This window comes from Panulirus ornatus, chromosome 1 (assembly GCF_036320965.1).
Source record: "Panulirus ornatus isolate Po-2019 chromosome 1, ASM3632096v1, whole genome shotgun sequence".
Taxonomy (NCBI): Eukaryota; Metazoa; Arthropoda; class Malacostraca; order Decapoda; family Palinuridae; genus Panulirus; species Panulirus ornatus.
In genome coordinates, this window is record NC_092224.1 from 100,842,552 (window position 1) to 100,858,770 (window position 16,219).

At 43.3% G+C, this 16,219-nt stretch overlaps 1 protein-coding gene across 2 annotated transcripts in view; it reads left to right on the forward strand.

The window, feature by feature from the left end:
- Positions 1–16,219, forward strand: part of LOC139751238 (calcium-activated chloride channel regulator 1-like) — a 387,185-nt gene that overhangs the window by 308,700 nt on the left and 62,266 nt on the right. The window contains exon 1 of one of the 2 annotated variants that reach the window (XM_071666482.1): positions 5,051–5,068. The exons of the other annotated variant lie outside the window; for it this stretch is intronic. The gene's annotated coding sequence lies outside the window, so the exon portion shown is untranslated. Of the gene's footprint in view, positions 1–5,050; positions 5,069–16,219 lie in introns of those variants that run through there. 2 annotated transcript variants of the gene reach the window in all.

Sequence of the window (16,219 nt, forward strand, 5' to 3'; positions counted from 1 at the left end):
AGATGAACGGAAATCGAGTCTTATGAGAAGAGAGATAGATAGATAGATAGATAGATAGATAGATAGAGAGAGAGAGAGAGAGAGAGAGAGAGAGAGAGAGAGAGAGAGAGAGAGAGAGAGAGAGAGAGAGAGAGAGAGAGAGAGAGAGAGCATGAATTAGAAAGTTTACTGAAAGGAAAAAGAGAGCGCCTTATTACGTGGTAACAAATCACCTTAAAACATAGTGAACAGCTTACATAAAATGTTGGTGCTCCTTATGGAGAGTAGAGAACACGTTAGATATCAGGAAGCACTAGAGAGCAGGGGGCACTAGAGAGCAGGGGGCACTAGAGAGCAGGGGGCACTAGAGAGCAGGGGGCACTCTTTAAAATGTAAGTCACGTATTGCAATAAAGTAAACTTCGATACCGCGATAGGTGGCCTCTTCCTCGTCCTCTTTATTGGCCCGTAGGTAATCATTTTTGGTTCCCAAGCACCTCATTTTGTCAGCCCCAAGAGACGCGCCCGCTGCTATTGATGGTAATGTCGGCCCTGTTGGTAGTGGTGGTGGTGGTGGTGGTGGTAGTGGTGATGGTGATGGTGGTGGTGGTGGTAGTGGTGGTGGTGGAGGTGGCGCCAGTGATGGTGAAGATTGGTGGGGCGATTAATTGTTGTAGTAATGATGATGATGGTGGTGGTGGCGTCAGCGCATCAGTCGTTGTTGGTGATACTGTTGATGTTGGTGGTGGTAGTGACGGTGGTAATGTAGATCAGTATGGTGTCAGTGGTGGTAATAGTGAGGCATGGGTTGATAGTGGTCATACTGATAACGTATTGGTGATGGTGATGACAGCAGTGTGGTGGTGGTGGTGATGATTACATTGCTGGAGAGAGTGGTGATGGTGGTGGTGGAGATCTTGGCGGTGCTGATGGTGTTGGGGATGATATTGATGGCGGTGCTGATGATGGCAATGATGACGTTACTGGCAATAGTTGCTGTGATGATGGCAATGATGACGTTACTGGCAATAGTTGCTGTGATGATGGCAATGATGACGTTACTGGCAATAGTTGTTGTGATGATGGCAATGATGACGTTACTGGCAATAGTTGTTGTGATGATGGCAATGATGACGTTACTGGCAATAGTTGTTGTGATGATGGCAATGATGAGAATGATGGTGTATGTTGTTGTGGTGATGATCGTTGTTTTGATGGTGATGATGTGGTGGTGACGGTGGCGGAGGAAATGAGTGGGACATTATTACTATGACACTGAAGCATACAAAATATATATATTGAAAATAGTGAACCTGAAATAATGGAAGAAATTCACACACAAACGATGAAGAAAAGCGGTGAGAAATAACAAGAAAAACACGTAGAAGGAGAAAGAAAAATATGGAAAGAAAGAAGACGAAGAAATAAAAGACCAAGAAGGAAAGAAAGAAAAAAGTATGTAAAGTATGATATTGGGAAAAAGTATGTGGTGGCCATATCTTTCGTGTCTCCATTTAGGAATTGGTTCAGTGACCGGCGGTTTCAACATAGCGCCACCTAGTTTTTTTTTTCTTTTTTAACACAGAATGATTCATTCACCACACACTCTGCCTCCCGTATTTCACTTGGGGTAAGAAAGGACTTCTGAAGTAAGGAAGGAAATAGCAAACTTCTCATTTTTTCGAAAAATCTTAAGAAAAGAAATATATCAGTCGAACAGAACCACCAACATGGGAAATGGAAGACATACGTTTTGAGATGAAGACAGAAAGGACGAAGACGACTTATTATTCGTTCAGTCATTGTATAGACCTGATATCTTATATCACATCATAGACATGATATCATATCCGAGACTTGGTATCATATCGTTCATTGCATATCATATCCTAGAGTTAACATCATATCGTACACATGATATCATATCCTAGACTTAGTATCGTATCATAAACATGATATCATATCGTAGACTTGATATCATACATTGTATTCATAACATACAGGTGACCAAATATCATATCATCTATATTTTCCTCTCTTATTGTACCTGACATACTGTATGGAGATCGACCATTAATGCGTGATTATCAAACGTGAGGCAAATGAGGCCTCTGATGAGAAACAGCCTCTTCAGCATTACAACGACATTTCCTGGAAGGTCTGAGAGATATATCATTAAGAAGGACCGAGTACCATGCGTGGAACATGCGATACCACAACCTGACCGTCAGATCATGATTGTACTGGAACCCTTACGCATAATGAGTCTTGAAGGGAACTTAAGACACACGGAAAACATGACGGAAAATGTGGATATGTGTCTGGCCTGGTCTGGCCTGGCCTGGCCTGCCAAAGGGAATTAAAAACGGACAACTATATTTGTTAATGAGCATGACAGTAATCGACATCTCGTATGAATATTCCAGTCCGTGTTGCACGAGAGAGAGAGAGAGAGAGAGAGAGAGAGAGAGAGAGAGAGAGAGAGAGAGAGAGAGAGAGAGAGAGAGAGAGAGAGAGAGAGAGAGAGAGAGAGAGAGAGAGAGAGAGAGAGAGAAATGTGTGAAGTATAACAGGTTTAGGTACAATGTAGACGTGTCTCAGTAGTGAGAGGTATAATGATTACATTCTTCTTTTACAGTAAGTGAAACATGATTCAGAGCCCATGAATAAGCAAGGCTTCTGAGGCTTCATTTTCCAGCCATCTGTCTTGGCTGGAGTCACTGTATGATAAGTGTGAGACGCTGTCAAGAATCTTTACTACATATCATTTTTCTCCCGTCAAAATATCTCCAGTGCTGTATATATATATATATATATATATATATATATATATATATATATATATATATATATATATATATATATATATATATATTATAGGGGAAAATTGTAATGGAATATTATATCTAATGTATGTAGTTTAAAAGTTTATGTTATAAAAAGTATTATTATGTGGTAGGTTAATTAATGCTGACATTAAAACATATTGTTTTAATGTGTCGTAATTATCGCGCTGGTAATTTATTTGTGTTGTTTATGATTTTTTTTTAGGATATTTCTTTTCGGTATAGCGTGTGAAGTTGTTATTACATTTTACATTTTTGCGATAGCGTACAGTTACCTCAAACCTTTACTGATGAATCACATTCAGATGGAATTTTGATATCAAGTCAATTCAAACTTTATGGCCCTCGGTGGTGTAGTGGTTAGTGTTTCTAAATATTTTCTATCTGTGAGCCGGTGTTCGATCTCCGGCGCGGGTAAGAGGCGAGGCGGAGCCAACCCCAGAGTTGACCTTCTCTCTGGTTGGTAAGTGAAGAACTCCAGCTTACACTGGGATAAAGTACCACTGCTCTGATACGCCCAGCCAGACCTCAGCGGGCTGTTCTGCCCCACATACCACAGTAGGTGCTTATAACCGAGGACACTCCACTCACTGACAAGCATAATGAACCTATCAGCAGTGTCCATGTCCGGGGATTTCACCGTCACTAATTGGCCAAAGGAGTCAACGGGGGTGTCGTATGTCCGGACTAGACAGAACCATTTCTCACTGTCCAAAATAAGCCCAACTGGAGTGTCCATGTCTGGGCCGGACATGGCTCTCTCTGACTGGCCAAATAAACCTGCCAGGGGATGGTAAACAACAATCGACAATGTTTATATAGTTGGTCAAATCTGTAATGATAGTAACTCACCGAAAAATCTTATGCTATTATGCTAATATCATGAACTAGTAATGAGGTGAAACAAACGTTAGATATTGAATAGACTTTGAATACTGATCATTTTCGGATAAGTTTTATCCGAGGACAATAAAGGAGGCGAAAAGTGAGGTAGTTCAGCTGTTGACTACCCTTTCCAGTGAGTCACTTGCTTTGAAAAAATATTCCAGAGGAATGGAAGTTTGCCAATGTATCTCCGATATACAATGGAGGTAGGAAGTCGCAGCCCGGAAATTATCATCCAATTAGCTTAACGCTTATAATTGGAAAATATATTAAACCATCATTCGAAATAGAATTGTTAAGCAATAAAGGAATACCATTTGATAATCGATTTTCAGCAGGGTGTTCAACGAAATCGCTCATGTCAAATAAATCTGCTTGATTTCCTTTATTATACAAACAACATATACTACGAAAGTAAAGCAGCTGATGACATCTATCTCAATTTTCAATAAGCATTCGATTAGGTTTCGCGTAAAAGATTACTAATAAAGATTAAGTCACGTGGCATTGATGGGGTTGTACTTCGTTGGATAAGAAATGGATTGACTGACAGTAAACAAAGAGTTGTGATTAATCGTCAACCATCAGAATGGTAAGACGTGACAAGTGGTGTGCCACTAGGATCAGTCTTGGGACCGGTTCTCTTTCTCATATATATCAATGACACTGATTAAGGGCTACATTCCAGCGGGTAGCGTTAATACTGTTGGCAAATCAAATTCAAATTCAATTTCCAGAAACCTTTTAGACAAAACCACCTCTGCACGTCAAATGTAGTCAACACAGAAATAAAGATTTAGTTCCAACTTTGCTGTAATGAGTTCAGAAAAATGTTATTCTTGATTGCACGCACAGAGAGGAGGTGGAGAGGCTGCCTTGAGTGTACACGTGTTCCTCATGCGCCACACATTATATGGCGTAGGGAACTGTGCTCTACCAGCGCTCTCCCATCATACAAAAAGATCCGAATTTGTTATTCAATGAATCCGTTTTGTTTTTTGTTATGCACTCACAGGTTCCCGTCAGCCTAATCTGATGTTGTTGATGGGTATGTATGTATGTATGTATGTATGTATGTATGTATGTATGTATGTATGTGTTTGGTTCCATAAGTTTATATTACTCCAACTAAATATTTGAACTACGTTTCGTAAAATTCTTTGATGAGATCATTTCTCAAAGTTTCACATATTACAAATGCTATGCATTTCTCTCGTGGCAATTTCCACTGTCGTCATCCCTAACATTTTTCTTATTTCTCTCAACAGGTAAGATCGTGTCTTGTGCTACCTGCAGACAAGGTACCAGACAGATTCCTCCATCTGCTGTAGGAGAGGAGCACTTTAGCTACAGCCCAAGGTCTGTTGCCCTCTACAGTTTAGTGTTTGTGGACGGATGTGTACATGAAATAAGTTTGTTCTCAGTAACAGTGTGTGTAAAGATTGGCATCCGATTTTGTCAACAGCAGCCAATTGCTTGAGTGTTTTTCCTGGCAGAGGTCGGCTGTGAGCATCAGGGCTCTTTTAAGTGGATGATGTGTTGTGTAAGATGTGACCTGTTGCGGTGTTTGAGTCAGCAGATCCTTTTAAGCAGGAGCGTCAGTGATACTAAAGGTACAGTGTTCATGATGCAAGTGAAGATTATAATGAGGTAAAGTCTCAACTCGAATATCCAGTTAACGACGCTTCTGTTCCTTTCCAGTTTTTTTCTAAGGTCATCAGAGGTCACTAGAAGATGACACTGTTGTTCATGATTGTGAGGCGTAATTACTACGTTTTAATGTCTTTGGGTTAGTTGATTGGCTGATTAGGCTTTAGAACTACCAACTGCCAGGGTCATTAAAGCCGTCGACGTCAAGCTACCACATCCACCAACCGAAAAATGTTGAGCACTTCGTCAGGTGTTGGCGATAGTTCGAAGACCACAAACACTCTCTCTGGCTAGACATATGGCCCATATCTGGTGCTCACTATCTGTAGCTTTCTTGTTTTGTGAAATATTATATTTAGATAAAGTTATGAATTCATCACGAATATTCACTCTTGCATGTGGAAAATCTAATAAAAATGCATGGCAAGAAACGCATTTTCATATAAGGAAAACATTTGCATTATGATGACGCAGATATGGAAATGCGAATTTGATCATTAACCTGCGAGAGGGCAACCACATCTCATGCTTTATTGTAAGACAAGTGGAATATAGAACACGGGGCCTGTGACAGCCTGGCACTCTCTTGCCCCTCGCCTGAGGAGAACAAATTTCATATCAGATGACGGCGTTTACCGACGTTAGTTCATAGAACAAAGACGAAACTTCTATATTCTTAGATCTATGATCTATGATGTATGGGGTGACAAAATTCATATATCTGAACCATGACCAACAGAACTATCATGTACCTTGGGTTAGACTAAGCCTTGTAAATTTCTTTTTCATCTAAAGTGCCAGAAAGAATTGTGTCCTAGATTGGGTTCTGTGCAATATATGTGTTGCACGGAGTCCGTTGTCACTGATGCAAAGATGGTAGCCCTATGATCATACATGGAACTGATGTACTGAATGGAATATTCAGACACAACTTCATTTTAAGAAACAGCTAAAGTTTCAGGTGAACACGACCAGTTAGGGCCAGGGATCTCTCGTCCCCCTTGCCCTGTAATGTCGAATAGCAGATTCCAGTCTACCCTAATGGGTAAGGCGAATGGATTCGTCCACTGCAGCAGGCTCAACGGGCCAGAGTGCAGGAGATAAGCGCTGCAGCTAAAGTGCTGCATTAAGTGTGTCCTCCACTTTATTTTTACCTCTGGTCTTGGCGCTGGCATGTGTCGCTGCTGGCACACTCGACTCCTATTAAAGAAGGAAAAAAAAAAGTTTTTCAAATTACTGGTGAGGCGAGTGACAAGTGTAGATAATGTTATTGTAGACCAAACAGTTGATAACATAGTTACTTGGACCCGGTAATTAATATAATTGTAAAGTGTTCAGGGAGTCCATCGACCGCTGGGGAAGGCTGATATCTGCCTGACGATGATTATAGGTGAGGAAATGGTAGGAACATAGAGGCGTCTTTACAACAACTGTGGATCTGAAAAGGACACACGTAAATGGGTAAACCAATAAAGGGTTCTGGATCACGTGGCAAGGTTATGGAACTGGGAGAGCTATTGAGTGTGATGAAGGCTCTCTGCGTAGACAGAGAGAGAGAGAGAGAGAGAGAGAGAGAGAGAGAGGAGAGAAGAGAGAGAGAGAAGAGAGAGAGAGAAGAGAGAGAGAGAGAGAGAGAGAGAGAGAGAGAGAGAGAGAGAGAGAGAAGAGAGAGAGAGAGAGCGTGTGTTGTGACGGGGAAGAGCATAAGCAAGAGGTTCCGAATTTGAAGGACGGTTAAGAGTGGAATGTGTTGAGTCTCCACCGATCGTGTGTCCTGTGATCATGGTTGAGTAGCTATAGGAGTCTCCAGTCCTGTCAGTGTTATCCAGTGAATGGTTGAGTCTCCAGCCCTGATCATGTGTTGAGTCTCCAGCCCTGATCATGTGTTGAGTCTCCAGCCCTGATCATGTGTTGAGTCTCCAGCCCTGATCATGTGTTGAGTCTCCAGCCCTGATCATGTGTTGAGTCTCCAGCCCTGATCATGTGTTGAGTCTCCAGCCCTGATCATGTGTGAGTCTCCAGTCCGGATCATGTGTTGAGTCTCCAGCCCTGATCATGGTGTCTGTTGATAAAGTTATATGAAAGGTTAAGGTGAGGTGTGCAGTTACGTACAGAGGTGATGCCTCACGAGGGGCAGATGAACAACTGGGCTGACTGTGAACCAAGTGCCACGATCAGGAATGGAGCCCATGATGGCTCGATCCCTGGCAGCCCTTAAAAGCGCCACGGCCGTGACCTCAACCAGTACACTACGGAGGCCCATAGTTAGTGAATTAGGGTCAAGCACTGCCTCTGAATGACACCAACGTTGCCAAGTCTAAACATGCGTAAGTGACTCCTTAGGTGAATGCCCCCCCCCCCCCCCCCCCCACACACACACACACACACACACACACACACACACCTCTGTTCCCTCTATCAGGCATCAGTCATGCGGTTTGCCATGTTAGATATCAGGAGACGAAGCGATAAGACAACGGAGTAATGAAGGCAACACGTGTATAGGAGGAGCGAAGAGAACGTCGGCAACATGAGCGTAGGTGATGACGTATTGGAAAATGGAGTCAGGAGTGTGGGATCTGGCGAGACGGCGAGGATCTGAGGAGGGATCACTAGTCCACACCCACGAAGGATATTCTTATCGAAAATGGAATACTGGCTGTTGAGTTATCGGGGAGAACGTCAGGGGAAGATACTGGCACTATGAGGGAGGATATGAGGGGTAAAATGTGAGTCTGCAACTTCTTGGAAGACAGTATAATAACTTACTCTCATCTGAGGAGAAGGAAACTTGGGTGTGGAGTACAACCACAGACCAAGAGCTGTAGGTGTGAAGGATGGGGTGGTTTTTCTTCAGTTTCCACAATTCTTGTTTTATGTTAAATTTGATGAATGAATACATTATGAAACGATTATGTCAGAGTAAAGTACGAACTCAGGTAGACTGTGGTTGTAAACATGGGGGATGGAGTTCAGTTTTTTTTCTAGACACGAGGAAAGGGCGAAGCTGGGAAGACATAACGAAAGAATGATGATCAGTGTCATGAAAGAAGAAAGAAGAGGAGGAATGCGTGCGAGGTAGAGTTGGTGGAGGAGAGAGCAACAGAGGACTGCTCGTGGCTGGGTCTGGATTAAGATGTGTTGAGGACACTCTCTTAACAGAGACCACCTGGGAGATGGGAGGCACATCAGTGGACGTAGATGTATTGCCAGAACAGAGAGCAAGCTGACTATTGTAACACCGTGGGGGGGGGGGGGGAGCACTATAGGGGCTTCACTGTTGGGGCAGCACTTGGGGCGGCAGTGTAGGGGCTTCACTGTTGGGGCAGCACTTGGGGCGGCAGTGCAGGGGCTTCACTGTTGGGGCAAAACTTAGGGCAGCAGTGTAGGGGCTTCAAAGTGGAGGGAACACTTTGGGGAAGACTTACTTACAGGGCCCTTAGCAGGTCTTCGGGCAGCACCGTAGGAGCAACTTCAAGGGAACAGCACTGTGGGGGCAGAGTTATGGGGGTAGCACTGTGGGTGCAGCGCTATGGGGGCAACACTGTGGGGTTAGATTATAGGGCAGCACTGTTGGAGCAACGCTCTTATATGCCTTTCTGTCAAGACAACACAGTAGGAGTAACACAACGCAGGGTAGCACCGCGAGGACTGCATTGTAGGAAGAGCACCTTAAGCTAACACCATGTGTGGTATCATTGGTTGGCCGCACTCATGGGGCTGGACTGGCAGGACAGATCAATATGGGTAACACTTTAAGGCCAGCTTTATGGGGATAGCATTGTAAAGGCAGCATTATGGTGACAGCACTGAGGGGGCAGCATATGCAGATAGCGCTGTGGGGGCAGCATAAAGAGGATAGCACTCTGGGGGCAGCATTGTATGGATAACACTATGGGGGCAGCTTTATGGGATTTGCACTGTTGGTGTAGCATTGTGATAGCAGCATTGTGTGGGCAGCACTATTGTAAGACTCTCTGTAGTGAGCAACGCTGTTTTGGTCCTCACTGTGAGTGGCGGCGATATTGTAACGCTCACAGTAGGGGAGGCATTGTGGAGGCAGCACTGTGGGAGGCAACACTCGTGCATCTGACATGAAGTCAGTTCAGATTCCATAACAACACTCGAGATTCAGTTCAGGTTGCTGGGTCCACGGACAGCCTGCCTGTCGTGTGTGTGTGTGTGTGTGTGTGTGTGTGTGTGTGTGTGTGTGTGTGTGTGTGTGTGTGTGTGTGTGTGTGTATGTGTGTGTGTGTGTGTGTGTGTGTATGTGTGTGTGTGTGTGTGTGTGTGTGTGTGTGTGTGTGTGTGTGTGTGTGTGTGTGTGTGCAGAGAGGATGAAACTGGATATGAACTTTTACCTGACATGTACGGTGTTCCATACAGACGAGCTTGCACATATGCAGTATTCCAGTGACCATTATTAAGTGACCTATTTATTAACCTTGGGTAACCTGACCTACATATTTACACTCGCTAACCTCACTGTTAATCACCCGTCATTAGGTCAGTAAATGACCTCATCTGTTACGTCCCGGGCCCGCCTCAACAACAGACCCTGTGACGTGTGACCTGGTATTTATGGCTGTAATGTCACGCTGGAAACCACCGCTGCCAGTGATCTGCTTTTGCTTGAGTGTCAATCATGCCCATCACATTTAGTAATCCAGAGCACAACACGCACGTCATTCACTGTCAAATTAAACAAATGCGGCCCCTCGCCGCTGTGCTGAACAAGCCCTTTATTGAACAATGTGAGGTCATCAGCGTCGACGACAATGAATGCACAACAACAACAAAAATACAAATGAATGTATATTATCCAACTGAAAGTTGGTGCGAGATTTACGTCGTAGGAAAGTGGACGACGAAGAATGAAAGGATAGAAAAATGAGAGGCGGGAGGGAGGATAAGGTACGTGTGGGGGGGAGGATGAAGGATGGATGAAGGAGGAAGGAGGCAAGGGAATGCGGAAAGTTGAGGAGAGTAATAGCAGTTCACTTGTGAAGGTTCCTGGCTGTCGTGAGTATGGCCTCTCTGGTGAGGTTCATGAGTCTCACTGGTGCTGGGAGGAGGAGTGGAAGAGGGAAAAACACGAGGAGGACGGGAGGAAGGGAAAGCATAAGTGATGGATCCTGAGGGAGAGAAAGAGGCAGACGAAACGAGAGATGATAGTCAAGAACGAAGAGCATCCAGATGAAGAGGAGATACAAGAAAAATGATGATAATCTCACAGAGATGGGGGTAAAAGGAAAGAAGATAGTAATTATGAATAGATGAAAAAAAGAAAGGAGAAAAGACAGAGGAGAAGGAGTAACAGGAGGAAGACGAATAAAAAGAGTAAGTTAGAGGAAGGAAAGTGCAAGAAGCGTGAAAAAAATATTCATGGCTCTGGAAATAAGACGTGTGAACCTTGAGCGGTAAGAGAGGTGGGAGGAGGAGGAGGAGGAGGAGGAGAAGCAGAGGCACTTGGGAAAGAGAGAGAATTTCCTAACATTCTTTGTATCAGGTCAGGAGGTCCTGGAGAGAGGCTGGGAAGTGGCGCGCTAGATAACGAAAGTGCTTCGTAGATAACCAGAGTAAGTAAGTGGCTCGGTAGATAACCAGAGTTAGTGATTCGGTAGATACCTAGAGTAAGTGGCTCAGTAGATAACTAGAACAAGTGGCTCGATAGTTAAACAAGGTAAATGCCTGAACAGATAAGACCTGGTAATAGTAAGAGTGAAACCAGGAATGTTGGGAAGGAAGAGAGTAGATGAGTAAGGCTGGGGCAGCAGCTGTGCCGCTGCTGCTGCTGCTACTGCTGCAGGAAGGGGTTGGGGGAGCAGGAGCGGCAGCAGAAAGAGTTGCTTTGACCATAAGACCTGCAGTCAGGGTCGAGCCAGTAAGTTGGACTCCTATGTTTTTCTCGGGGCAGGGCTTGCCCAGGACCCCAGATGGTGGAGGAGACAGGGTTAATAAAAAGAATATAGGAAAGGAAAGGAGGAGAAACTGGTTGATATACAGGAATGATTAATTTTTGTATTTACACTGATGATACGTGAGTGTGTGCAGCGTCCCCAGAGCTGGTGAGATGCACCTTACAACAACTAATATTTACCTGACCGAAATCTTGGTGATTCACGATCTGTTGGGAGAGAATCTCTCGTTATCCAAAATCTTGTTAATCATGTTATCTTGTTAATCATGTTATCTTGTTAATCATGTTATCTTGTTAATCATGTTATCTTGTTAATCATGTTATCTTGTTAATCATGTTATCTTGTTAATCTTGTTATCTTGTTAATCTTGTTATCTTTATACTTCATTCTTTTCATTATCTAAATTAATGACACTTGATGATGAGTGCCTGAGTGGCAAGTGCATGAGGGTAATTGTCTTAATATATCATGAGTCATGACACGTAACATTGTCATGAAAATTATTTTCTTCTTCATCCCTTGCAGTTCTCTTGTTTTCTTTAACATCAACCACTCATGTTTAGTTGCATCAGGAAACACTTTAACAAACATTGATTTTTTTGTCTTTTTTGGCAAAATCTTCTCCCAGATGGTCCTGCAATCAACAAGAAATTTTTCATTTTTTTTCCGTTCTTGTTCGCTGTCTCCTGCCTTAGCGATGTAGCGCTAGGAACGGACTAAGAAGCAGCACTCATTTCCCTACATCCAGTCTCTAGATTTCATGTATGACGCATAGAAACCAGACCACATGTGCACCACCAGGCCTCACACACCTCCCCCTGGTTACCCCTCCAGAACACCTGCTTTTCTTGCCCCACATTTATCATAATCTTCGTCCATAATATTATCTTAAGTTTCGCTCTACATACGTCACTCTAGCCTCACATAGCACCCTATGACACTGGTTAGCCATTAATCTACTGTTTTTCAGTCGAATATCCTGTTTCCCCATTCTATTCACCCATTAATTATTACTAATATTCTGGACAACATCCTTTTGTTAATTATTCACAGTGGGTTTCAATGCCCATTTTTTTTATTTGTATTTTTCGTTCATTAAAACTTGATATTTAGATATATTGTAATCAGGGTTCAGGAAGTCAAGGGTCATGACATTAATACAATACAAGGTAAATATGTTACAATATTCAGACTAATGAATTTTACTATGAGCGCACATCACCACAGCTGCACTTACAGTGTGACCCGTAGCTTGACCTTTGGTTTTATGGTCAGAGTGCAAGAGCGGGGCGAAGACCGGCTCAACACACACACACACACACACACACACACATACACATGCAGAGAGAGAGAGAGAGAGAGAGAGAGAGAGAGAGAGAGAGAGAGAGAGAGAGAGAGAGAGAGAGAGAGAGAGAGAGAGAGAGAGAGAGAGAGAGAGAGAGAGAGAAACACTCCTTCCTCTCAATGTTCATAGCAAATTTCCAGCTGTGAGCAGCAGTCTTGCTGGGGTAATCGCTGGAGCGTGAGGCGAGAAGGTTTTATGCTCCCCTATGGAAAAGTTGGGACGCAAGTGTAGTTAAGTAGGAAGGATTTAAGGCCTTGGAGGAGGCAAGTTCTTGGAAAACGGGTAAGGCTGGAATGCTGGAAACTGGAAGATTTTCTGACACGAAAAATAAGTAAATTGGAAGTCAGGGTCAGGAAGGCATGGGGTGGGTGGGTGAGGTGGAGGGAAGCAGGCCTGGAGGAGAGGAGGTGGAGTTGCTAGACCGAGATAACAAAGGAGCAGAGTACTTCATCAAGCTCTCACTTAGGTACGATCTTGCTGGGTCTGTGATGTTCATCTTTAAGGAATCAGTTCACACAGAGTGTCTCTTTCCTTGCCATTCTGTACTCTCTCTCTCTCTCTCTCTCTCTCTCTCTCTCTCTCTCTCTCTCTCTCTCTCTCTCTCTCTCTCTCTCTCTCTCTCTCTCTCTCTCTCTCGCGTACACTCTTCCTTTTTTCAGTCTGTCTATACCTTTGTCCGTCTGTTCATTCTTTTACAATTTCCAACTTAACATTCCTTATTATCCAACATCTCATGTTCAGTTTCCCTGCAGTCTTATGTTTATATACTTGCTGAGCGTTAGTTCATCTATTATCACTGCTCTCACCGCCCATGTTACCTGGTCAGGACGAGGTGATGTTTACACGTTACATGAGGACCATCACAGCAGCTGGAAGCAGCGTTACAATCTGGTGGCAGGATGTCGACTGTTCCTGACGTACCCCGGCTGAGGAACCTCCTCACATCGTTCACACGAAGTTCTGCCAAGTGAAGGACGATAACGTTCTTTTTCTTTAATGAATATAACGCATCAGTTTCTGAGGGAAGTGACACACACGAAAAATATCGTAAAAATTATATTTATACTTTTTAGACATTAGAAGCACAAGTGCTAGCCATATAATTCTGTATTAATTGACAAGATATTGCCGGAAATGAAATTAACTTTTTAGAGCAATCTTCAGAGTTAAGACCCTGCATATTGCTGCGTAGTTCAGCCCACGTGGAAAAGGTACGACTTAATGACCTAATGATAAGAATTTCTAATTGCAGGGAGTTTTGGCCAGGCAAGAATATACATTACGAAACAGTAAACTCATTACTTGAATTATGAAGTCTGATATTACCCTAAGTTTCCTTGCTTTCAGTTTATCAACATGAGAATGCGCTGTGTGACAGCGTATGAAATATGCATGTTGGGGTAAACTGTATAACTTTGGTGGAGCTTGGCAAGGAGGACTGCAAAGTAAAAGCTTAACATTCCCTGAGCAACAGTAAATTTGCCTAAAGACGAGAGACCCGGACATTAAAGACAATGAGAACAGCCATTACCCTTTGTACACAGATGGTAACCAGCTGCTGAGAGACTGGCCTGGAGCTAGAGTCAAGGTGCTGATGACGTGCATATTGTAAGTCTCTCCAGACTCATATTACGAGTCTCTTCCTGACTCAAGGTTCAAGAAATGTATTTTGCTCACATTACGTAATCTCTCCTCCTGGCTCTTTAAGAGATGCATCTTGCTCACGTTCGACGGAATTCAACGTAGCAGCTGCAAACCCTGCCAGGGTAAGAATGGTATCATGTGTAGGTCTTCCTACTCTCGGTGCATTAATCTGTGGGTTTCTGACACCTTCCAGTATCACAGTCACAAAAGGACCCAGTGGAATGTTGCTGTTGGTACTCCTTTTCGTTCCTGTGTATTTCCCTCTCTCTCAGGCACATCCTGCTTGGTCAATACGTGAATTCATCTCCTAGATGAACTTGAGGAACATCGATAAGTAACACATTTCATGCTGGTAAAGCATAGTGGCAGAACCCCAGAAATCGCCTCCTTGACTGTAAGGTTTCTTCGTTTCAGTCAGTAAGACGCAGGTACACCCGTTCCTCTGTCTACTATGTCCAGCAAGTTTTACCTTAGAAATAAAGAAAATTTTAAGATACTAACTTTTTTCTAAAAGGAAAAAGATAACCCAGCTTTTGCCTGAAATATCTCTTGATCATTTATGCTCCATTTAAGAAAATATGTATATAAGCTGATTAAATACGCTTAAAAGTTTTTGGTGAGTAAAGATATCCCGACATTGATATACCTGCTCCACCAGCCAATCAGTCTTTTGAATGAGAAAGACTTGGTTAAACCTCTTGGGAAAATGAATCAACAAACCTAATTGGAGTCTCGTCTTCTACCATAATATTTCATGATCTTCCAATGACTATTGGATTCTAATATCTCACCAAGTTTCAGTAATCATTGCTCCACAGAAACAACTGAAGAGGAGAGAGCCTCGCCTCTCTGCATTCAGATTACACTGCATCTAGCGAAGCCTTTGATATGCATATTTCAATACATCCTCCTCGCATTAGCAGCACTCAGTGTCGTAGTAGTACCAGTACATGAATAGTGATACATCTGTCTTCTTATGTCTTCCTTGAGCCACTCGTCTGTTTATTCATCGTTCTTGCATAACGATAAATAAAGAGGCAGTTAACAGGATAAGGTCTTACATGGCGTACCAGTGATCTATGAGGAGCCATTTTTTTTTTGCTACGCTGGCTGGCTGCCTTAACGTAAGAGGCACTTGGAGAGATGCGTTGCCTCAGTAATCAAGGAGAGAGGAGCGGGAGAGACAGTCATCAGGACGCCTGTGTGGCGCGAGATCGTCTATTGCACAGTGCAGGTTGGTATAGCTGCACTGAGCCGCCAATCTTGTTGGAATCATCTTGATGCATCCAGTGAATATCCATTTCTTACAATCCTTTTCATGACCAGTAGCATCACCAGGAAGGCAGATGGGGAATTGACACATTAGAACTATTACTGATACTTTTATAGATATTCAGTATCGTTATTTTGACATAGTGATAGACATGGTATTGATATAAACATGCCCCAGTCAAAGAGTATCTTGGGTAAAAGGAAAAAAGTAAGATAGTAATAAATGTAGAAATCTATCAGGGCTCCGCAGGTGTTTGTAAACGTGACTTGAAGGTAAAAAGGTTATATGGAGTTGGAAGGAAGAGAACAGAAAGAGAATTCCACAGTTTAGCTGTTCGAGGGAAGGAGATATCATACTGGTACATCCTAGGGTGAACGATCTCAACAAAGAACTATGGAATACAGCGGAGAGATTCGTTTCTCGGGATCAAGCTCTGGCGGAAGGGACACATGGAGAGAGCTCAAGAGATTTACGGCCAAAATGATACCTATAGAACAGAGAGAGAGAGAGAGAGAGAGAGAGAGAGAGAGAGAGAGAGAGAGAGAGAGAGAGAGAGAGAGAGAGAGAGAGAGAGAGAGAGAGAGAGAGAGAGAAAGGGAGTTTCCCTGTGTGACTGCGGAAATACGTGAGCAAATCAATGACCCCCTCGCAGGTACTCCACCGTGTTGTGGATGGTG